Source organism: Rhinopithecus bieti, unplaced genomic scaffold, assembly GCF_001698545.2.
Source record: "Rhinopithecus bieti isolate Rb0 unplaced genomic scaffold, ASM169854v2 scaffold_1558, whole genome shotgun sequence".
Lineage (NCBI taxonomy): Eukaryota > Metazoa > Chordata > Mammalia > Primates > Cercopithecidae > Rhinopithecus > Rhinopithecus bieti.
The window spans coordinates 2383840-2405638 of NW_016803701.1; the positions used below are offsets into that span (position 1 = coordinate 2383840).

Genomic DNA, 21799 nt, shown 5'->3' on the forward strand with positions numbered 1-21799 from the left:
GGGAAATTAATTAAACACACAAAAATTGTTTTCTTTATTTTCCTTCTAGTCACTGGTTACTTTTCTAACATAAACTCTTAAGGCTACTATACTTTGAAGAGGTGGTTTTACTTTCTATTAGAGTCCAGATGGAACTACTCTTCCTATTGAAACTTCTGACAACCGCTGATATCCCCTATATTCCCACTTCCTGCCTAGCTTTTACTTTAGTTCTGCACATTCAGTATCTTTAAAATGTCTCATACCAACTAGCATATTTATGAATTCCTTCCTCGAAATTCATAGGACCTCCAAATCCATCTCTGTTTTCTTTCCTGTTTGTTTTATTTTGATTGCCTCTGGCCATATCAACTCAAGTGACCCTAAAGCTCATAAGACACATAGTAGGTGTAGCCAGGCTCATGCTAGCAAAGCACAAAGCACTATGTTGACAGCTCTTGGCAATAGAAAGCCATTGTAAGTTTGTAAGCTAGAAAATATTTTAGAAAGTATAGCAGAGGGAGAGAACAGCTGTAAAGAGATAGAAACACAGAAGAGTCTCAATCAGTATTTTAATTTTTTAGAAGAAATTTATTACTGAAGGGGTAAAAGCTTACTGCCTAGGAAGCACTCCTAGCACACTGCAGCATTCTTACTATTGTTTCTGCATTGCAAAAGGCACGATAACAATACAGAAGTCCCTCTTTATGAGGATTGGCATGTTTCTGGGAAGTGTTTTGGTTGCTCTACTTCAGTTATTCCAGTGTCCTTTGAGCTCTGTCTCGGTGGAGTTGGAAAACAGCTTATCTTCATTTCTTGATTACTTTATATTCAGAAGTCATACAAAGTAGATATAAAAATATCAATTTACACAACAATTTACACAAGATAAATTAAGGATTTTCTTAGGAACAGCTACTCCAATACACTTACTAGACAATTCTCTTAAGTCGCAGTCTGTCCAGTGTTTGGAATATATGAGTCCATGTAATTACTACTTTTCAGGAAAATGAAAGGCACTGAAAGATACCTTTTCCCATATTTAGGAGGGTGAGTTTTATGAATGACTTTAAATATTATGCACTTAATGATTATGTTTATTAGTTCGTACAAAATATTTTTGAGGGCCAGGTGCAGTGGCTCATGCCTGTAATCCCAGCACTTTGGGAGCCCGAGATGGGTGGATCACTTGAGCCCAGGAATTCGAGATTAGCCTGGGCAACATGGCAAAACCTTGTCTCTGCAAAAAATTTTAAAAAATTTAACCTTGAGTCTAATATCCAGGCAATCTTACAAAAGAACTCAATAACAAATTTACAAGAAAAAACAACCCCATCAAAAAGTGGGCAAAGGATATGAACAGACTATTTCTTCAAAAGAAGACATTCATATTACAAGCCCACAGACACATGAAAAAATGCTCATCATCACTCGCCATCAGAGGAAAATGCAAATCAAAAACCACAATGAGATTACCATCTCACACCAGTTAGAATAGGCAATCATTAAAAAGTCGGAAACAACAGGTGCTGGAGAGGATTGTGGAGAAACAGGATATTTCATATATATATTCTTTTTTTTTTTTCTTTTTACTGTTGGTTGGGATTGTAAACTAGTTCAACCATTATGGAAAACAGTATGGCGACTTCCTCAAGGATCTAGAACTAGAACTACCATATGACCCATCCACCCATTGCTGCTGGATATATTACCCAAAAGGATTATAAATCATGACTGCTATAAAGACACATGCACACGTTATGTTTATCGGTCACTAATTCACAAATAGCAAAGACTTGGAATCAACCCAAATAGTCCATCAGTGACAGAACTGGATTAAGAAAATGTGGGCACATATACCTCCATGGGAATACTAGCCAAGCACATAAAAAAAGGAGAGTTTGTGTCCTATTGTAGGGACCATGGATGCAGCCTGGGGGAAACCAATCCATTCTCAGCAAACTATCGGCAAGAACAGAAACCAAACACCGCACCCATGTTTCTCACTCATAGGTGGGAAACTGAAACAATGAAGATCACTTGGACTCGGGGAAGGGGAACATCACACACTTGGGCCCTATCACGGGGGAGAGGGAGAGTGAGGGAGGGATTGCACTTGGGAGTATTATACCCTGATGTAAATGACGGAGTTGATGGGCATGCTGACGAGTTGATGGGGTGCAGCAACACCACATGAGCACAAGTATACATAATGTAACCAAACCTGCACGTTATGGCACATGTTCACCTATTTTGAACTTAAAGTAAATAAAAAATAAATAAAAAGAAAAAAAAAAAGAAAGAAAAAAAATTAGCCTGTGTGGTGGTGCACACCAGTAGCCCCAGCTCTTTGGAAGGCTGATGTAGGAGGATCTCTTGAGCCTAGGAGGTCAAGGTTGCAGTGAGCCGTGATCATGCCACTGCACTCCCACCTGGGTGACAGAGTGAAACTCGGTCTCAAAAATAATAATAATGTTTGAGAAATCATTCAATTTAAGCAGGTACTAAAGAAGAAATTAAGGGCTCTTCCTTGCTGGAAGTTTTTCCCTGAGAAATAGAAACTTGGCACCTTTATGCAAAACTTCAAATGACTTATTATTAGGTCAATAAAAATAAAATAATGTTGAAGCACTAAGATTGTTAAAGAAGCTTAAAGATATTATTATCATATTAGTGTTTACACAATAGTGTATCAACTTTTATTCAACATTATCACCTTGCTTTTTGAGGCAAATATATTTTGTATAAAGTATTGAGAATGTCTGAGGTGTTTCCTGTACCTCTTCTGGGTTCTCAGTCTTATCTTGGTTTATAAAACCATTCAGGCTTTAGGGGTATCATTTTTTTCCAGATATAATTTTCCAGATGAGCCTATAATATTCTGGAATAAACAACAAACCATTGTTTATAAAATTTAGAACAACCTTGATAAGCCTCAAGATTCCACAGCAGGACCATTGCAATTCAGATGACTGGATGACGCACGGTAACATAGAAACTTAATTCTGTCGCTAAAAGACATGTGGTCTTGGGCTAAACATTTAAATCCTACTAGTTAGACTTCAGCGTTCTCTTGGATATAAAATTATTGCTCTCTGTTCTCCAGAATCCCTACTTATTTTATAGCTCTCAGAAACTCCCCGTGAGCTTTACGAGGTATCTCCAAACAGAGTTCATTGTGGCGTTGTCTCCTGCAGCGCAGAAATCCCATGGGAAAGTGGAGTAGTCATGACAAGTGTGTGATTTACAATCCACCACAGGAAACTTGTAGGATCCTTAGAAAACAAAGTGGGTTCCACCATCTCTTGGGTCTGCTATTCCCTCTTGAGAAACCTTTCTTATTATTCTCCCTTTTTTCCTCCTCTCGGCGCTTCACTAGCAATCCAGGCCGACTACACAACCTGTCTTCTCAAAGATCATTTTCACTGCCTGTCTTTTTCACAACCATTATGACCTCTTCTCAGCTGCAGTTTCACCCTGAGGCCTTGTGCAAATGAAGTTGTCTAACTGGGACAGTTACCTGTGCCTGGGCAACTTGATACACTTACCACAGGCTGCCTAATACTGTTTTCTTTTTAGCATTTTAACTGCTTTGGACTCTGCTTTGGATTGCACAAGGTTCACTTCTTTTTCTTTTTGTTTAATAGAAGCTGTTGTGTGACTAGTTAAAGAGGTAAAAGGCTATACAAATAAGTATTTATTGAACACTGTTCCTTGCCCAGCATTATGTTAAATACAGATACAAATCAAGGAGACAATTCTGAATTTCCCAGTTTTCTGTTTCCATGGATATGGCAGCTCATAGAAGGTGAGAGTCCTTAGGTATGCTTCATTGTATTTTGTGGTGAAGCAAGGATACTGTGAAAAATAATCATAGACTGTCCAAGTATGTAACTTCTATACACAATGCATTTGACTTTCTGCTTGTATAAATATAAGTGCTGCACTTATGTATCTTTTCATTACTTATACAGTTCTCAATGCTATCCCTTGCATTAATATTTGCTTTTGAATAAAAATTCAACATATGGCACATATCATTTTGTTAGACATACATTGCATGTCTCTAAGATAATGTCAAGCCAAAGTGGATGCCATCAGCTTGAATTTTTATGTGTTAAAAAAACACACTGGATAAGAACTTTTGCCTCTGAGTTATAAGAATATAGGATATTTTTATTTCTTTGCAACCTTCTGCATTTTCCAATGGCCTAACATGAATAATAGTAATTTTATATAAATATATATGTATGTATACATATAATTGTATATTTGTGAATATGCATATCCATATTCCTAACGGACCTCAGGATATCATAAATTTCTGCATCCTGCCTTCAAAAGTGTTATGTGCCATTATCTCTATAAGAGGTCAATCATCAGAATCCCAGTAATATTAAGTGACTTATCTAGAATTATTTACCCAGGACGTGATGGAAGAGAGATCAGAACCAAGATTTATCTAACTACTAGTCTTGTATTTTTCCTGTTTAAATGCAAATGACAGGTGGAATTTTGGGACTCCCCTTTCCTCCAGCAGTATAGATGTGTGCTGCCTGCTTTATGTTAAAACTGGCATTCCAGAACTTAAAGTGTGCAGTCCAAGTTTGTGTGTTTGTGTGTCTACTGTCCTTAGTCATTTTAAACATTTTTATCTTTTTTTTGTATAATGAAGAATGTCTTACAGAGTAAAATGCTTATATTAGACCTTATAAGCATTTTGGTACCTTAAAGAAAATATAACAAAAAACATTAGCAGTGGTTGCTTGTGGGTTATTGGGTAATATTTGTCTTCTCATTTACACTTTCCTATGATTTTTCTTATTTTCTATAATGAGTACTTCATAGTTTACCAAGTCATCAAAATTGATTTATTTATAAAGAGGAGATTGATATTTCTGAGTTCATGCTTTTACTTTTCTTCAAGTAAGGAAGAAGTTTTATTCAACAAAGCCAAATACATATATTTATGGTAAATAACTTTATAAAGTGTTGCTTTTTAAAAAAATTCTATCACATACTCCTTTAATAATCTGTTGGAAGTTATGAAACCTTTCCTTGGAAAAATACAAATATATGTAAAGCCACAAAATGTTATAAAGAATTTCTGGAGGTTCACAGACCCCTGAAGCTCATTAATTTAGACCTCCAGTATTAATGAAAGGATGGGCTACAATTTTTATCAGAATACTTGGGATGTTTGTATTAAATGCAGATTTCCAGCCTTGCCCTTGACTTCCTAAATTGGATGAGAAGAGTGGGGCCCAGGAATCTGCCCCTTCAATAAGATAGTCCTTCCCTACCCTCTAAGCAAATGGAATGCAAAGCAAGTAAGAAAATCTCAGGACCTACATGTCTAGAGGGCTCGTATTAAGAATCCTAAATCAGAATAACACAAACTAAAATGATAGAGAATGTCCAGTGCCAGTCCTTGAAATTAGGAGTCTGAGCAGGAGTTTGTTAGGTAGAGACTGGGAAAAGGGTGTGTCGAGCTGAGGAAAGGGCAGAGTTGAACAGGTGGAAGCATGGGCACAGTGGAAACTATGGACTAACAACAAGTTTGCCTGGGAACCAAAAGTAATTAAATAAAGGCAGCTGGAAAGGCTTATACTTAATCACCATCCTACAGGAGTGGCATATAGCAGTCATGAGGCCAAAAATAGTGATGCCAGACTCAGGCTTGTATTGTCTTGGGAAAATAATATTTAAAGCAGTCTCAATAACATGTAGCTGTTAAGTTTCTCATTGTGAAAGTGGAATGGGATCCCATGGACAAGTATAGAAGTAGTATTTACCTGGAGAAAAGATAGAGGCACTCATGAGAACTTCGGACTATTCCAGAATTATAAAATGTTAAAAATAGAAGAGTCTTTATTTATTATCTCTTTCAACTTTCTCAATTAAAAAAGTAAAATTATTTGGAGTTTATCAAATCTTGTTTATTACTATTTGAGTTATTAATTCCATAAAGTAAGATAACAAGTTAATACAGCCACCAAAAAGAACAAGATCATCTCCAAGATCATGTCCTTTGCAAGAATGTGGATAGAGCTGGAGGCCATTATCCTTAGTAAACTAACACAGGAACAGAAAACCAAATACCACATGTTCTCACTTATAAGTGGGAGTTAAATGATGAGAACATATGGACACATAGAGGGGAACAACACATACTGGGGCCTTTCAGTGAATGGCGGGGGGTAGCAGAAGAGTAATAACTAATGATATTAGGCTTAATACCTGTGTGATTAAATAATCTCTACAACAAACCCACATGACAGAAGTTTACCCATGTAACATACCTGAGCATGTACCCCTGAACTTAAAAGCATAAAAAAGTTATTATAATGCATATTTCCTTATTTTATGGTTGAAATGGCAAGTAATGATGTGATTTGCCTCCAGGGCACACACTGGCAGAGCTGAGTTAGGAAACAGTTTTATTACTTAATTGCTTCTTTTCAAAAACATTTTAGAGATAGGGCCTTGCTGTGTCACCAGGCTAGAATGCAGTGGCAAAACATAGCTCACTGCAGCCTTGAACTTCTGGCTCAAGTGATCCTCTCACCTCAGCCTCTTGAGTAGCTGGGACTACAGGCATGTGCCACCGTATCTAGTTAATTAAAAAAAAAAAAATTGTAGAGCTGTGGTCTATGTCATCCACACTGTTCTTGAATCCCTAGCATTAAGCAATCCTCCCACCTCAGCCTCCCAAGGAGCTGAGATTACTGGCATGAGCCACCATGTCTGGCTAGATTACTTCTTAAATTACACCATGCCCAACCCAGATCAGCAATAATTGTGTGTTTGTACACTGTACTATGTATCTGTAAACTATCTTTGTTCAGATGTATAACAGTGAGAATGAGCATTGGGAAAGCTATAACAACAGGCTGAAGCCTAGTACCTGGCAACAGGAACCAGATAAACACCATGGTAGCCCTTTGGAAACACTGAAATTTGATAGCTCATGAAGAGAAAAAGAATAATAGTCTACAGAACCATAAGTGTTTTCAGAAAATATGAAATCAATAAGTTGGATTATATTTGTGGTAAATGAAACCTAGGCTTTGGAAATGACATTCAAGCATTAGGAATATTAGTAGTTCTAGATAAATGTCACAAGCCCATAAGCAAGTGAAAGTTTTTGTCCTGGTTAAATACCCTAATATGGTACATTTTAATTTTCTTGTTTGTTCATCCATTCAACAATACTTATTGTTTCCGTCACGGTACTAAGAGCAAGAAACAAATTAAGAGAATAAAACTGAAATGCTTTCTAGTCTCATGGAACTCACAGGCTAGACAGGGAGATAGCCCTTAAAAAAATGAAATACACAAATTTAAAATTAAAATGTTTCACATGCTCTTCCATCTATTTCAAGGACACTTCCCACCATCTCCACCTGGCAACAATTATTCGTCCTTCAGCTCTCAGCTTATATGTTATCTCTTTAGTCTTCCTTTACCACCAAATATAAATTAATATTTTATTTCACCTAACAAACATTTTTAAATGACTTTTACCCAAAAGAAAGGCAATAACCAATGCTGGCAAGGATGTGGAGATAATGGAACTCTTGTACCTTGCTGGTGGGAATGTCAATTAGTACAGCCACTATGGAGAATAGTATGGAGGTTCCTCAAATTAAAAATAGAAATACCATGTGATCCAGCAATCCCACTGCTAGGTATATACTCACAAGAAATGAAATCAGTATATTCAAAGAGATATCTGCATCCAATGTTTATTGCAGCACTATTCACAATAGCTAAAATTTGGAAGCAACTTAAATTGCTTCCTAAGTGCCCATCAACAAATGAATGGATTGAAAAATGTAGTACATGATGGAGTACTATTTAGCCATAAAAAAGAATAGGATCCCATCATCTGCAACAACATGGATGGAATCGGAATTGGAGGTCATTGTGTTAAGGGAAATAAGCCTGGCACAGAAAGACAAACTTCTCATATTTTCAATTATTCATGGGAGCTGAAAATTAAAACAGTTGAACTTATGGAGATAGAAAGTAGAAGGATGGTTATCAGAGGCTGGGAAGGGTAGTTGGGTTGAGGGGGTAGTGAGGATGGTTAATGGGTACAAACATAGATAGAATGAATAGTATCTAGTATTTGATAGCACAACAAGGTTACTACAGTCAACAAATAATACACTGTAAATTGAAAAATAACCAAAACAGTATAATTGGAATGTTTGTAACACACACAAAAAAGATAAATGCTTGAGGTGTTGGATACCCCAGTTACCCTGATGTGATTTTTAGGCATTGAATGCCTGTATCAAAATTTCTCATGTATGCTACAAATTATAAGCACCTACTCACAAAAATAAAAAATAAAAAATACCTACACAATGGGAAAACATATATTTTCTATTGATATGTAAAATAAGACAGAGGTCTCCAACCCCAAAACCAAGGGCCAGTATCTGTCCATGGCCCATTAGGACCTGGGCCACACTGCAGGAGGTAAGCAGTGGAGTAAGTATTACTGCCTGAGCTCTGCCCCATGGCAGAACAGTGGTTGTTTTAGATTCTCATAGGAGTGCGAATGCTATTGTGAACTATGCATGCAAGGGGTCTAGGTTGTGTGCTCCTTATGAGAGAATCTAAAGCCTGATGATCTGAGGTGGAGCAGTTTCATCCTGAAACCATCACCCCTAGTCCCCATCCATGGAAAAATTGTCTTCCACGAAACTGGTTTTGGGTTCCCAAAAGATTGAGGACCACTGAAATAAGGCTCTAATATCTAGAATATATTAAAAGAAACTCTTACAAATCAACAGCAAAAATATAAATAACCTGATTATAAAAATTGGCAAAGGAGTTAAGAAGACATTTCTCTAAAGAAGATAGACAAATGTCCAATAAGCAGATGAAAGAGGATCAATGTCCTTTGTCACTAAAGGACTGCAAATCCAAACCACAATGAGATACCTCTTCATACCTACGATGGGTATTAGAAAAAGTAAAGTAAGTGTTAGAGAGGATGGTCTAGTTATAGATGTGAAGAAATTGGAATCCTTATTTATTGCTGGTGGGAAGTAAAATGGTGCAGCTTCTGTGGAAAAAAATGGGCAGTTCCTCAAAATGTTAACATAGAATTTATGGCCCAGCAATTCCACTCCTAGGTCTATACACCCAAGAAATTCAACAGGCACTCATACAAATCCTTGTACATAAATATCCATTGCAGTACTAGTCACAATAGGCAATAGGTAGAAACAACCCAAATGACCATAAACAGACAGATAAACAAATTTTGGTATATCCGTACAATGGTACATTATTCAGTCACAAAAAGGAGCAAAGTATTGATACATGCTACGACATGCATTTACCTTGTAAATAATACAAGAAGTAAAAGAAGCCAAACTCAAAAAGTCACATATTGTAAGATTCCATTTCTATGAAACACCTAAAGTAAGCAAATCCATAGGAACAGAAGACTGAGAGGAGAGTGGAATGGTGAGTGACTGCTAATGAGTATGCAGTTTCTTTTTGGTTTAATTAAAATATTCCAGAATTAGATATTAGTGACTATTGGCCAAATTTGTGAATATGTTAATATATTTTTAAAACTACTGAATGTATAACCAAACAGATAAATGCTATGATGTGTAAATTATATCTTAATTTCATAATGAAAAAATATTATTAAATATAGGCATCTGCAAAATTTTGTTTCTTTTCTTACAACATGCATATTTTTTAGTTTTAAAAATACAAGATAAAATAATTTCAAATTTAAACTGGGTAATTTCCAAACCCATATTTATAAATAATCTGAATTTATAGAAGGATGCAATTTCAAAGGTAAATTTAATTTTATGGAAAAGAGAAAATATTAGGAGAGTAAAACAATGTTCAAAAAATGGGGAAAAGCAGCCTATATATCTTAAAGAAAAAAGCCACATTTTACCGATTTTGAATCTGTAAAATATAGGTTTTGAATATTCTTGATTCGAGAGATAACTAATTAATAAATTTTTTTAATTTTTTTTTTGAGACAGTCTTGTTCTATTGCCCAGACTGAAGTACAGTGGCACCACATACCTCACTGTAGCCTGGAACTCCGTGGCCCCACCTGGAACCATAGGTATGCAAAACCACACACGGCTAATTTTTTAAATTCATTTTTTTCTAAAACTTGCTTGAAGGACAAAATATGACTTTTAAAAATATATTTTTTGTAGAAACAGGGTTTCCCTATCTTGCCCAGGCTGGTCTCAAACTCCTGGGCCCAAGTGATCCTCCTGCCTCAGTTTCCCAGTGCTGGGATTACAGGTGTGAGCCACAGTGCCTAGCCTTAACAGAAATTTCTAAAACATCAAAAGATGCATCTAAAACCAGTCATTCATGAGCAGTTTTGCTGAACCTTTAGAATCCATGTTGGAACAAATTTTCATTTCAAAAGGAAGCTTAAATATAGAGGCAGCCAAGTCATTTTACCAAATATACTTCTGAAAGAGTATAGAAATCCTATTTCTAGGGAAACAGAATACTGAACTTAAATAAATATTTGTGTTCCAAAGGGCAGTCATAACTTAATGACTCTCCTTAAATGATTAACAAGAACATTTAATTTAAAGTCAACCTGTTTACAACAGAGCCTTGAAATACAGGTTTTTTTTCTAACAGAACAGGGAAAAATGTTCACATAAATACTAACCTGAGCTGCCATTATGATCTAGCAATAGAACACAATTCAAATGAATTACCATTGGTAGCCTAGTGAATTAAGTGAGAGAAAAAGTCCTCCCCTATCTCCCGAAGAAGGGGAGCTTCAACAAACTTCACTAATTGGAATGAGAAAGACTAGAGAGACTTATATCGTTTATCTCTATATATAACATTAATAGAAAAACACTAGCAACATATAGTCAGTTACTTGAAATAGCCTATTTCTGTAACCATCCAACAGGTTCTTTCTGCCTACCGCACAAACAAAATCAACTCACAGAGACCATGGCATTACAGTAAAGAAAGACTTTGATGCTGGTGATGCCATGTCGGAGACAAAGTTATTACTCAAATCAATCTCATTCAAGGCTTTTAGGTGAGGGCTTTTCAAAGGTAGTTTGGTGGACAGAGGGCTAGGGTATAGGAAGTGCTGATTGGTTGGGTTGGAGATGAAATCATAGGGAGCAGAAGCTGTCCTCTTGCTCTGCGTCCCTTCTGAGTGGGGCTACAGGAGTGGTTGGCCGATCCAGGTGGAGCCACTGGTGGACAGACATGTCAAAAATCCTGAAAAAAAATATCAAAAGGCCAAACTTATGTTCTACGATAGTGATGTTCTCTGCAGGAATAATTGGGGAAGTTGCATATTTTGTGACCTCCAGAATAATGGCTGGTTTATGTCTACACCTTAGCAGAATTCAGGCACCTCTGTCCTCCTAGCCTGGTGTTCTCTCATTAGCTTTACAAAGGCAGTTGTATTTTGGAGAAGGGCTATTATCATTTAAACTATAAACTAAATGTCTCTCAAAGTTATCTTGACCTAAGCCCAGTAATAATTAAGAGCAGCTAAAGGCAAGGTGGGGGTTGGTTAAATCAGATCTCTTTCACTGCCATAATTTTCTCACTGCTATAATTTTTGCAAAAGCCGTTCATTTTGACTTTCATCTAATTATTGAGCCTGATATCATTAATATATTAAACATTAGTGATTTCTGACAACATGATGATCATCAACATCTTAGTCCTCAAATGTCAGTGAGACTAAATAATGCTTCAATCCTGTTGGTGTCACTGAGATTGTAGAAAGGAAGAAACCAGTCAGGCAGGCAACTAGGGAGGGTCCTTGGTTGAATTCTTTCAAACAAAAGAACAGTCTGCAGGCATGAATAAGGGAATTTGCACAGGGGGGCTTGCCTAAGACGTGCCCACAGCTGCACAAGATAAGAAAGGCTAAACAGGTGACTTGCCCAGACAAGCCCACAATGGAAAATTCCATCCCCTGACACATGCACAGTTAGGGGAACAAAGCAATATGGAGTAACTCAAGCTAAAGGCCCAAATGTGCACTAGGAGGACAGGGTGGAGCTACCAGAAATTCATGCCTTATGCAGATGAGATGTCCAGCTATCATCATTTTCTTGTAAAAGCCTTTGCATTCAACTGTAAAAACAGCAACCCTCTTCCAGGCTCCCTGTTAGTGGTGGAGAGCTTTCTTCTTTTGCTTATTAAACTTTTGCTCCAACCTCACCCTTTGTGTCCATGCTTGTTAATTCTCTTGATCCTGTGACAAAGAACTCTGGGTGATACCTCACAATGAGAGACTTCTACATTGTGGTACATTGGCTGGGAAAGGAAACATCAGAAGAATGAGTAGGAGTGGACCTCTAACTCTACTTTCATTTCTGAGACTTTTCACCCTCATTTTTAAAAGTTAAACAAAACACTGGGCCCCTGTCAGCCAGTTAAAAGCTTTAAGAGTGGCTGCCAGCCTTACAAGACTCAAGGGACAGGCTTGCTCTAGAGGACTTTGTCAATCCCCGATTGCCCTCATGTGGTGGGAATGTTGGCTCTGTTCCAATCCAGTTTCCTTTCACAGAGGACCTAGCCTGAGAGACAGGACTAGCTGGATTTCCTAGGCCGACTAAAAATTCCTAAGCCTAGCTGGGGAAGGTGACTGCACCCACCTTTAAACACGGGCTTGTAACTCAGCTCACACCCAGACCATCAGGTAGTAAAGAGAGCTCTTTAAAATACCAATTAGGCTAAAAACAGGAGGTAAAGAAATAATCAAATTGAGAGACAGGACTAGCTGGATTTCTTAGGCCAACTAAGAATCCCTAAGCCTAGCTGGGAAGGCGACTGCTTCCACCTTTAAACACGGGGCTTGCAACTTAGCTCACACACGACCAATCAGTAAGGAGAGCTAACTAAAATGCTAATTAGGCAAGGACAGGAGGTAAAGAAATAGCCAATCATCTGTTGCCTGAGAGCACAGTGGGAGGGACAACGATCAGGATATAAACCCAGGCATTCAAGCTGTCAACGGAAACCCCCTTTGGGTCCCCTCCCTTTGTATGGGAACTCTGTTTTTCACTCTATTTTACTCTATTAAATTTTGCACCTGCACCCTTCTGGTCCGTGTTTGTTAGGGCTCAAGCTGAGCTTTCGCTCACCATCCACCACTGCTGTTTGCTGCCGTCACAGACACGCCGCTGACTTCCATCCCTCTGGATCCGGCGGGTGTCTGCTGTGCTCCTGATCCAGCAAGGCACCCATTGCCACTCCCGATTAGGCTAAAGGCTTGCCATTGTTCCTGCACGGCTAAGTGCCCGGGTTCATCCTAATCAAACTGAACACTAGTCACTGGGTTCCACAGTTCTCTTCTGTGACCCACGTCTTCTAATAGAACTATAACACTCACCGCATGGCCCAAGATTCCATTCCTTGGAATCTGTGAGGCCAAGAACCCCAAGTCAGAGAACACGAGGCTTGCCACCATCTTGGAAGTGGCCAGCCACTATCTTGGAAACGGCTTGCCACCATCTTGGGAGCTCTGTGAGCAAGGACCCCCTGGTAACAAAATCATCTATTGCCTGAGAGCACAGGGGGAGGGAGAATGATCGGGATATAACCCAGGCATTCGAACCTGATCAGGCAACTCTCGTTGGGTCCCCTCCTGTTGTATGGGAGCTCTTTCATTCTATTAAATCTTGCAACTGCACATTCTTCTGGTCTCAGCTCAAGCTGAGCTATTGCTCGCCATTGCAGGCCTGCCACTGACTTCCACCCCTCTGGATCCAGCAGAGGATCTGCTGCGCTTCTGATCCAGTGAGGTGCCCATTGCCACTCCCGATCAGGCTAGAGGCTCGCCAGTGTTCCTGCATAGCTAAGTGCCCGGGTTTGTCCTAATTGAGCTGAACAGTAGTCGCTGGGTTCCACAGTTCTCTTCCATGTCTCATGGCTTCTAATAGAGCTGTAACACTCACTGCATGGCCCAAGGTTCCATTCCTTGGAATCTGTGAGGCCAAGAACCCCAGGTCAGAGAACAAAATGCTTGCTCTCATCTTGGGAGCCACCCACCACCATCTTGGGAGCTCTAAGAACAAAGACCCCCGGGTAACAGAAGGAGACTCTGGGACAACTGAAGACATCTGATAGAGGCTATACCTCGGTGTTACCTGAAGGCCCCTGGATTAATTCTGCCCCCCAACAGCCCATCAGGGTATTGGCACAAGAACTTCCAGACAATCGCATTTCCTTCCTTTCTTTTCACAGCTATCATATCTGCTATCCCTTCTTTGCATGCTATGTTAAGGGACTATTTAAAGCCTGGGGAGATAATCTTGTTGGATAAAGTTAGCAAGTGCCTTAGTAACCAGGAATGTAACTAAAAAAAATTGCTGCTTCTGTGATTTCCTTGAGATGGGGGAATTTCAATATTTCAGTCTAAACTTTCACCTATTAAGGGCTTTTTTGTCCTCTAATAATAGGCATTCATGGCACTGTATGGGAGGATATTTTACCCTGAGTGAATACCCTCCTTTCCATTTGGGTTGTTTTCTTCTCAGTGCAAGAGCTCAGAACTGCCCAGTGAGTTTAAGCAGTTCCTTTATAAGACAAGTTAAGTTTTTCTTGCTAGGAAGCATATTATGGGGACAGCCTATTAAATCCAAAACCTGTCTTTCTAACCTCTCCATGGAAAGTCAGTTTTCTCCTAACATTTCAAACCCTACAGTGCCACCTAGCAGGATGGGATTTTTCTCTATGGGGAGCCTTGTCAGCCCTTTGCCCCAAAACTCTAGTTCTGATTGCTTTCCCTCTTACATCCCTCTCCCAGTAATCAGTCCCCATGGCCTGTTTGTAATCAGAAAAACTCCCATTTCAGCAGCCGGGAGGAAGCTACCCTGGCAAGACAGATTTTAGCCTCAGTGCTATCATCATCGGAGGGAGGATGGCCAGTCAATTCTTATGTTCTTTTGAGGCATCTGTTCTGCATCCAGCTATATTGGCATCTAAGTGAGAAAGGGATCTTATGCTTAGAAGTCAATTGGTCCCATTCTCTAGGAATTCATAACTTTGCCTGGGTGGTAGTAAGAGGAAGTAAGGGATAGATTTAAGACACTCCTCCCATTAAAGGGCCTTGCCCAAATTCACCTACCATACAGTCTCTTCTGAGCCCCTGGGGTACCCTCAGAGCCTTATGGGCCAACTGGATCTAGGAAATCAGCAGGGCAGAGAGCTAGGGCCTCACACAGGTAAACATGGCTACTCCTGCTGACTAGCTCCTCAAGATCCATGGGTGAAGGTCATGCTTGCAACCATGGGTGCCACCTATGTTGGTTTCCAGGACCCAGAGGAGACAGGAGGGAAGAGGAGAATGGGGATGTCCTTTCTGTCTTTCTCTCCACTCTGGGTCACTCTGAAAGGAGGAAGGAGACTTCTTCTCCCCTTTTTCCTAGATAGGTAACAACCTATCTTCAAGCCTGAACTCCCCTTGAGTGCAGCCTGGATCTTCTTTAAACCTTAGACCCTAAAATTCACTCTGGGAAAGCCCCAACGTCACTCACATATAGAGGTCTTCCAGGATTTAACCCAAGTATTTAAACTCTCCTGGAAGGATGTGCTGCTACTCTTAAATCAAACCCTAACTGCTGCTGAGAAACAGGCAGCCCTACAGGTAGCAGAGAAATTCAGAGACAAACAGCATGTCTCCTATAGCTAGTCAAAAAAGAAAGCCAGTCAAAAAGGGAAAGAGGGTGAGAAAGAGGCAGAATCCCCATTCCCAGGAGGAAGAGAGGCAATGTCTCTTAAACAACCTGATTGAGACCCCAGTGATACCTTAGATAAGTGCAAATTAAAACATTTTCAAATGTGCATATTAGAGGGTTTATGGAGGACCAGAGCCAAGCCTCTTAATTACTCCAAACTTTCCGTGATAGATCAAAAACTAGCTGAAAATCCCTTGGCCTTTTTGGAAAGACTGAGAGAGTCTTTAGTGAAACACACCTCCCTGTCTCCTGATTCAATTGAGGGAAAAGGTAGAGGAGGGATATCTTAGAATGGAATGATGGCTTGGGACTCCATAAGCTTGCAGTTCAATCTAGCCTGATAAACTGGTCAGTTACAAGCTTTGCTGCAGGACTTCATCTTGTTTTACATTTTGACCTGTAACCACATGGCAGTACTTTGTTTTAGACTCTGCCGTTTTACAATGGTGACCCAGGTTCAATCCTGGCTTGGGGAATGAATACTTACAAGTTAATAGCTGTGTGACTTTTGACATTTGCTGATTCTCTTCCCCTCCATGAACAACTTCTAGCTCCTTTCTTGAATATTCCTTCTCTGAGTTTCCTTTAAAGGTTCTAGATTTTGTAAAAGTGTAACCACACAATGGGTTTACCCTGCCTGCTGCCTAGACAGAGCTAATTTATCAGGATGGGGAATGGAGAAGGGGTGATTCATGTGGGACTGGCTGTGCAGGAGATGGAATTCTGTTATTGCTTGGGTCTGTCTCTCAGAGAATTTGTGGAGCAGAGTTTTTGAGGATGACTGGTTGATGGGGGGAGGCCAGTGAGCTGGGAGTGCTGATAGGTCAATTCAGAGATAAAATCATAGGCAGTTGAGGCTACCTTCTTGTGCTGAGTCAGTTCCTAGTTTGGGGTCACAAGATCAGATGAGCCAGTTTATCAGTCTGAGTGGTGCCAGCTGATCTATCAAGTGCAGGGTCTGCAGAATATCTGAAATGCTGATCTTAGGAGCAGTTCAGAGAGGGTCAGAATCTTGTGGCCTCTAGCAGTATGACTCCTAACCCATAGTTTCTAATCTTGTGGCTGGTTTCTTGGTCCTACAAAGGCATTCTGGTCTCCCAGGCAAGAAGGAGGTTTGTTCTGGGAAAGGGCTATTACTATTTTTGTTTTGGACTATAAACTATAAGTTCCTCCCAGAGTTGGTTCAGCCTATGCCCAGGAATGAACAAGGATAGCTTGGAGGCTAGAAGCAAGATGGAGTTTGTTAGGTCAGATTTCTTTTACTGTCTCAGTTACAATTTTGCAATGGCGATTTCAAAAGCTGCTTACCACCCCTTTGAAAGTACCTTGTACACTCATGGTTAAATCGTAACCTTAATTGAGGCTTCTTGATTTCACCCATGAGGTTACTTTTGGTAAAGTTCAAAAACCAGAAATGGTAATTGCTTGATGTCGCTAAAGTCGGGTAACATGAGATTTAAAAGGATTTTCTTAAAGAGTGCTAAGCTTAATTAAAACTGGCTATCCAAGCTATAGGTATATGTACAAGGCCTTTACGGTTTCCTCTTCTTGGATCTTGTTTTTCTGGAAAAGGTTTTTTTCTCAGTCAACTGAATTCTTTTACTCCACTTTGTCTTGCTACTCTAAATGCATGCATGACAGGCCCTAAGATAATTTCTGATGACTTGAGACTCCTTGGGAAAAAACAAAAAGGTGCCACAGATTCCATTTTGAGAGAAACCTCCATTTTCCTCATGAAACCCCAGGAATTAGAGGCAGGTAGGTCCGTCTCAAAATCTGTTTTTGTCCTCCAGCAATACCTAGAAACTGCATGCTTTCCTAGCACTGCTCTTAAACAGCACCACCCAGAGGCCAATAATTCAATTAGGAGATTTGTGAATAAAAATATCTAATAAATACTGAATCTGCTTCTGTTCGCTTGTGTAGTTATATATGTGTTGTGTGCAATGCCTATAAAAGAGCTCTGATTGACTTAAAGAAAATAAGTGCTTAAATCAAATTTTAAAGGAAATATAAAAGCTGTAATGCCTTTTAGTTCACATAACTTTAAGAAATAAAAATAGTTTTAAAAATAATTGGTAAAATGCAGATGTCAAAATGTAAATAGGTGGCCTAAATCATGTAAGTCAGATGCTAGGTTTGCTAAATGTTTCAAGGTTGTAAACTGCCTGCTTTACAACTTGGTAAAGCCTGGGTACATCCAAAAGTAACCCCACACTTAACTATGCTGGAAAAAGCCAGACGTTATCTGTGCCTAGTACATAATTAAGACAATGTACCAGTTTTACATTAAAGTTAAAAATTGCCAAGAGTTACCATTATAACATGTAAATGAGACTACTGAAATTTGATTTACATGAAAGGTGTGTAAGAACAGTAAAATGTGTTTGTGGTAAAAGATTGTAAAAAGACATAGAAATGTAAATCTTGCCTAGGGATAAAGGATTGTTTTAAAACCAATTTAAGGGTAAAATTTGGCTTTCTCTCCCTTGTACAAGATTTTCATGTAATAGTGAAAGATAATGAAAATTTTTAATTTGCCTTGCAGATAGACTGCCAAGGAGAAGAGTGCGAAGACAGGAGACAAACTGTTTGGAAAGCTAAATCTTCCCTCTTAATGAGTAAAGGTTTTTGCCTTGTCTTAAAGTTTCTGAGTCCTAATTTTGGCAAAACAAATAACTTATGGTAATCCAGAATCATATTTTATAATATTAAGTGTTTTAAACCTCTAACATTTACTTCCCAAAATCAAACTTCAGTTCCAAAATTGTCTCTCTTGACCCCTAGCTTTTGGATGCTACAGAAGGCCCCTGAAGCATCCAGTAGAGAGGTAAACAGGATTATTTAACATGTTTAGGTACATGGGATTGGCCAAATGGTGTTTAATGATCTTCAGTTATATTTTAGTGAATAATATTAATATATGTTCCAAAATTGTATGGGTTTTCTAAAATTCTAATGTCTGAGTATATGCTAGAAATCATAATTAAGGTTATTATGTTAAGTTATTGTAAACCACAGAAAGAATAACATTTGTCAGTCATGTTCTTGACTAACTGCCTTGGACATTTCACCATTCACAATCGTCTTGTTTTAATCCTCTTTAAAGGATGGTTTATTATCAGCTGTAGGACTTTGACACATGCTCTCAAATGCAAGTTTCTGATAACTTTGGAGATAAATATTCTGATAACATTGATAATATTCAATGTTCTGATAACATTGGAATAAAGGAAAAATGTACAGGACTCATAAAGAGCTAAAATATTCATGAATATCAAGCAAAACAAGAGTTAACAAAATGGACTTTTAACCTTTTGCTTAAAATGTTGCTAATCCTTGTTTTGTTTTCAGAGTCAAGGAAACTTATTTTAAGCTATTTACAGCCTTTAATAATTATGTAAGTATATTACTGTAAACAAAATTCGGAGCATATTTGTTTCTCTCTGTTTCCTTTAGAACTTGGAAACTATTTGTGAGTATTCTTAACTTATGATAATATAATTATTTGCATTAGCACAATGAGAATCATTTTCTTTTACAAGAGGACACAATTGGAGAAACTGGTTGTCTTGTCAAGGTTTTAACCAGAAGGCTGTGCTTCCCTTTAAGGAATCAAGCTTGACTTGCAGAGCCAATAAAAGCCCCTTGGGAAAACTGCTTCATACTTTGTCTACACAGCCCCCGAACAGGGTTTCTAACCTGTGGCAAGTAAAAAATGTCACTTTCTACAGGCCCAGGAACCCCATGTTCTTGGGATCTCAAGGAGAGAGGAATTCACCCAACTCATAGGTATTTGAGGGTACAAACCCATGGCTGGGCTCAACTTTAAAAAGCTCTATCTGAGATTCCTGTGGAACAGTTTCATCAAAGCCAATTTTAAAACCTAGGTAAAAATAATTATTCTTGCTGCACTTTGTACAAATAATCAGGCCAAATATAAAACTAAAGTTGATTTTCCAAAACTCAGTCCTATCATGATTTGTTTTTTAACAAAATAAGGAGTAGAGAGAGAAAATTATGTTTCAAAACATATCATATGCTTGTCTTTAATTCTAATCTCATTGGTTGTTTTTAAGTTTTTCTCTACATTTTAAACTAATCCTGCTTATTCCCATAAGCCAACCAGCAATCTCTGGCTGCAGCTCAGAAAGTACAAAAAAGGATGGGTGATGTACAAATCTGAATCAATATTCTAGTTCTTGGCGATTATCCTATAAATCCTGTCAGGTGATGGGAGTAAATACAGTGCCCATAACCCAGAGGTTTCTTTGGGAAAATAAAACCAAGGAAGTTAACCAAAGCCAAGCCCCTTGCACCCAAATCTTAGTGGGAATAACTGTGGCCACCAGTTATCTGTACATGTCAGCAGCCTTGGGATTTTTAAGCTGTCCTTATCCCCTGCTTGTTTCCTCTACTAACGGAAATTGTTTCTTCTTGCCTAAAGGCTATCAAACTCCAAATGGTAATGCAAATGAAACAATACCTGGATGTGCCTTTCTTCCAGGAATCCTTAGACCAGCCCCAGGAGAAACCCTAACCACTGTTCCCCCACACAGTGCCCCTTTCCAGCAGGAAGTAGCCAGAAGAATCATCACCCCATTCCCCCTAACAGCAATTAGGGTCTCCATTCCTGAGGAAGGAAATAAGATAAGAGAAAGGAAGAAACCAGTCAGGGAGGCAGTTAAAGTGGTTCCTTGGTTGAATTCTTTCAAACAAAAGAATAGCCTGAAGGCACATATAAGGGAATTTGCACAGGATGGCTTGCCTAAGACATGGCCACAGCCACACAGATAAGAAAGGCTACACAGGTGACTTGCCCAGACATGCTCAGCAATGGGAAATTCCACCCCCTGACACATACACAGTAAGGGGAACAAAGCAATTTGGAGTACCTCAAGCTAAGGGCCCACATGTGCACTAGGAGGACAGGGTGGAGCTGTAGAAATTCATGCTCTATGCAGATGAAATGCCCAGGTATCATCAGTTTCTTATAAAAGGCTTTGCATTCAACTGTAAAAATGAAGGCTCTCTTCCGGGCCTCCTCTCAGTGGCAGAGAGCTTTTTTCTTTTGCTTATTAAACTTTTGCTCCAACCTCACCATTTGTGCCCATGCTTCTTAATTTTCTTAGTCCTGAGACAAGGAGCTCTGGGTGATACCTCAAAATGAGAGACTGCTACACTGTGGTGCACTGGCAAGACTGTAACATCCCTTAAAGGCAAAGAGAAAAAAATAATAAAGAAAAGAATTCAATTTTTCAAGAGATAGTGATAAGAAAGGATATAGAAGAAATGAAGATGAGTGAATGGAATGTCAGCAGCACTTTTCTCAAATGCCATTGAAGGGAAAATGCACAGAGAACCCCCATCTAGCAACTTTTAAGTATTGCCATTAAACCACTTATGAAAAAACACCTTAATAAACATACTTCAGCATATTAACCATGATGATTACTGAGTGGTAAAACCATGTATGATTTCTTTCTTTCTACATTTCCATATTCTTCATGTTTTCAAAAATAAGACATTTTATAAGTTAAAGCTATCAACAGATTGGGTAATATTTTTTCTTTTTTTTTTATTTTGAGACAGAGTCTTGCTCTGTTGCCCAGGCTGGAGTGCAGTGGTGCAATCTCGGATCACTGAAAGCTCTGCCTCCCGGGTTCATGCCATTCTCCTGCCTCAGACTCCCGAGTAGGTGGGAATACAGGCACCTGCCACCATGCCCAGCTAATTTTTTGTATTTTTTAGTAGAGACAGGGTTTCACCATGTTAGCCAGGATGGTCTTGATCTCCTGACCTCATGATCCACCCCTCTCATCTTTTCTTAAATTATACTTTAAGTTCTGGGGTACACATGCAGAAAGTGCAGATCTGTTACATAGCTATACACATGCCATGGTGGTTTGCTGCACCCATCACCCCATCATCTACATTAGGTATTTCTCCTAATGCTATCCCCACCCTAGTCCCCCAACCCCCAACAGACCCCAGTGTGTCATGTTTCCCTCCCTATATCCATGTGTTTGCATTGTTCAACACCCACTTATGAGTGAGAACATGTGGTGTTT

At 39.0% G+C, this 21799-nt stretch overlaps 1 long non-coding RNA gene across 1 annotated transcript; it reads right to left on the bottom strand.

The window, feature by feature from the left end:
* Positions 1-587: 587 nt before the first annotated feature.
* LOC108514890 (uncharacterized) lies at positions 588-13172 on the bottom strand. The gene is made up of 4 exons (XR_001881368.1): positions 13134-13172; positions 12209-12303; positions 10962-11247; positions 588-802 (listed from the first exon to the last, which is right to left on the bottom strand). It is a non-coding gene; the product is annotated as an uncharacterized LOC108514890 (long non-coding RNA).
* Positions 13173-21799: the final 8627 nt, after the last annotated feature.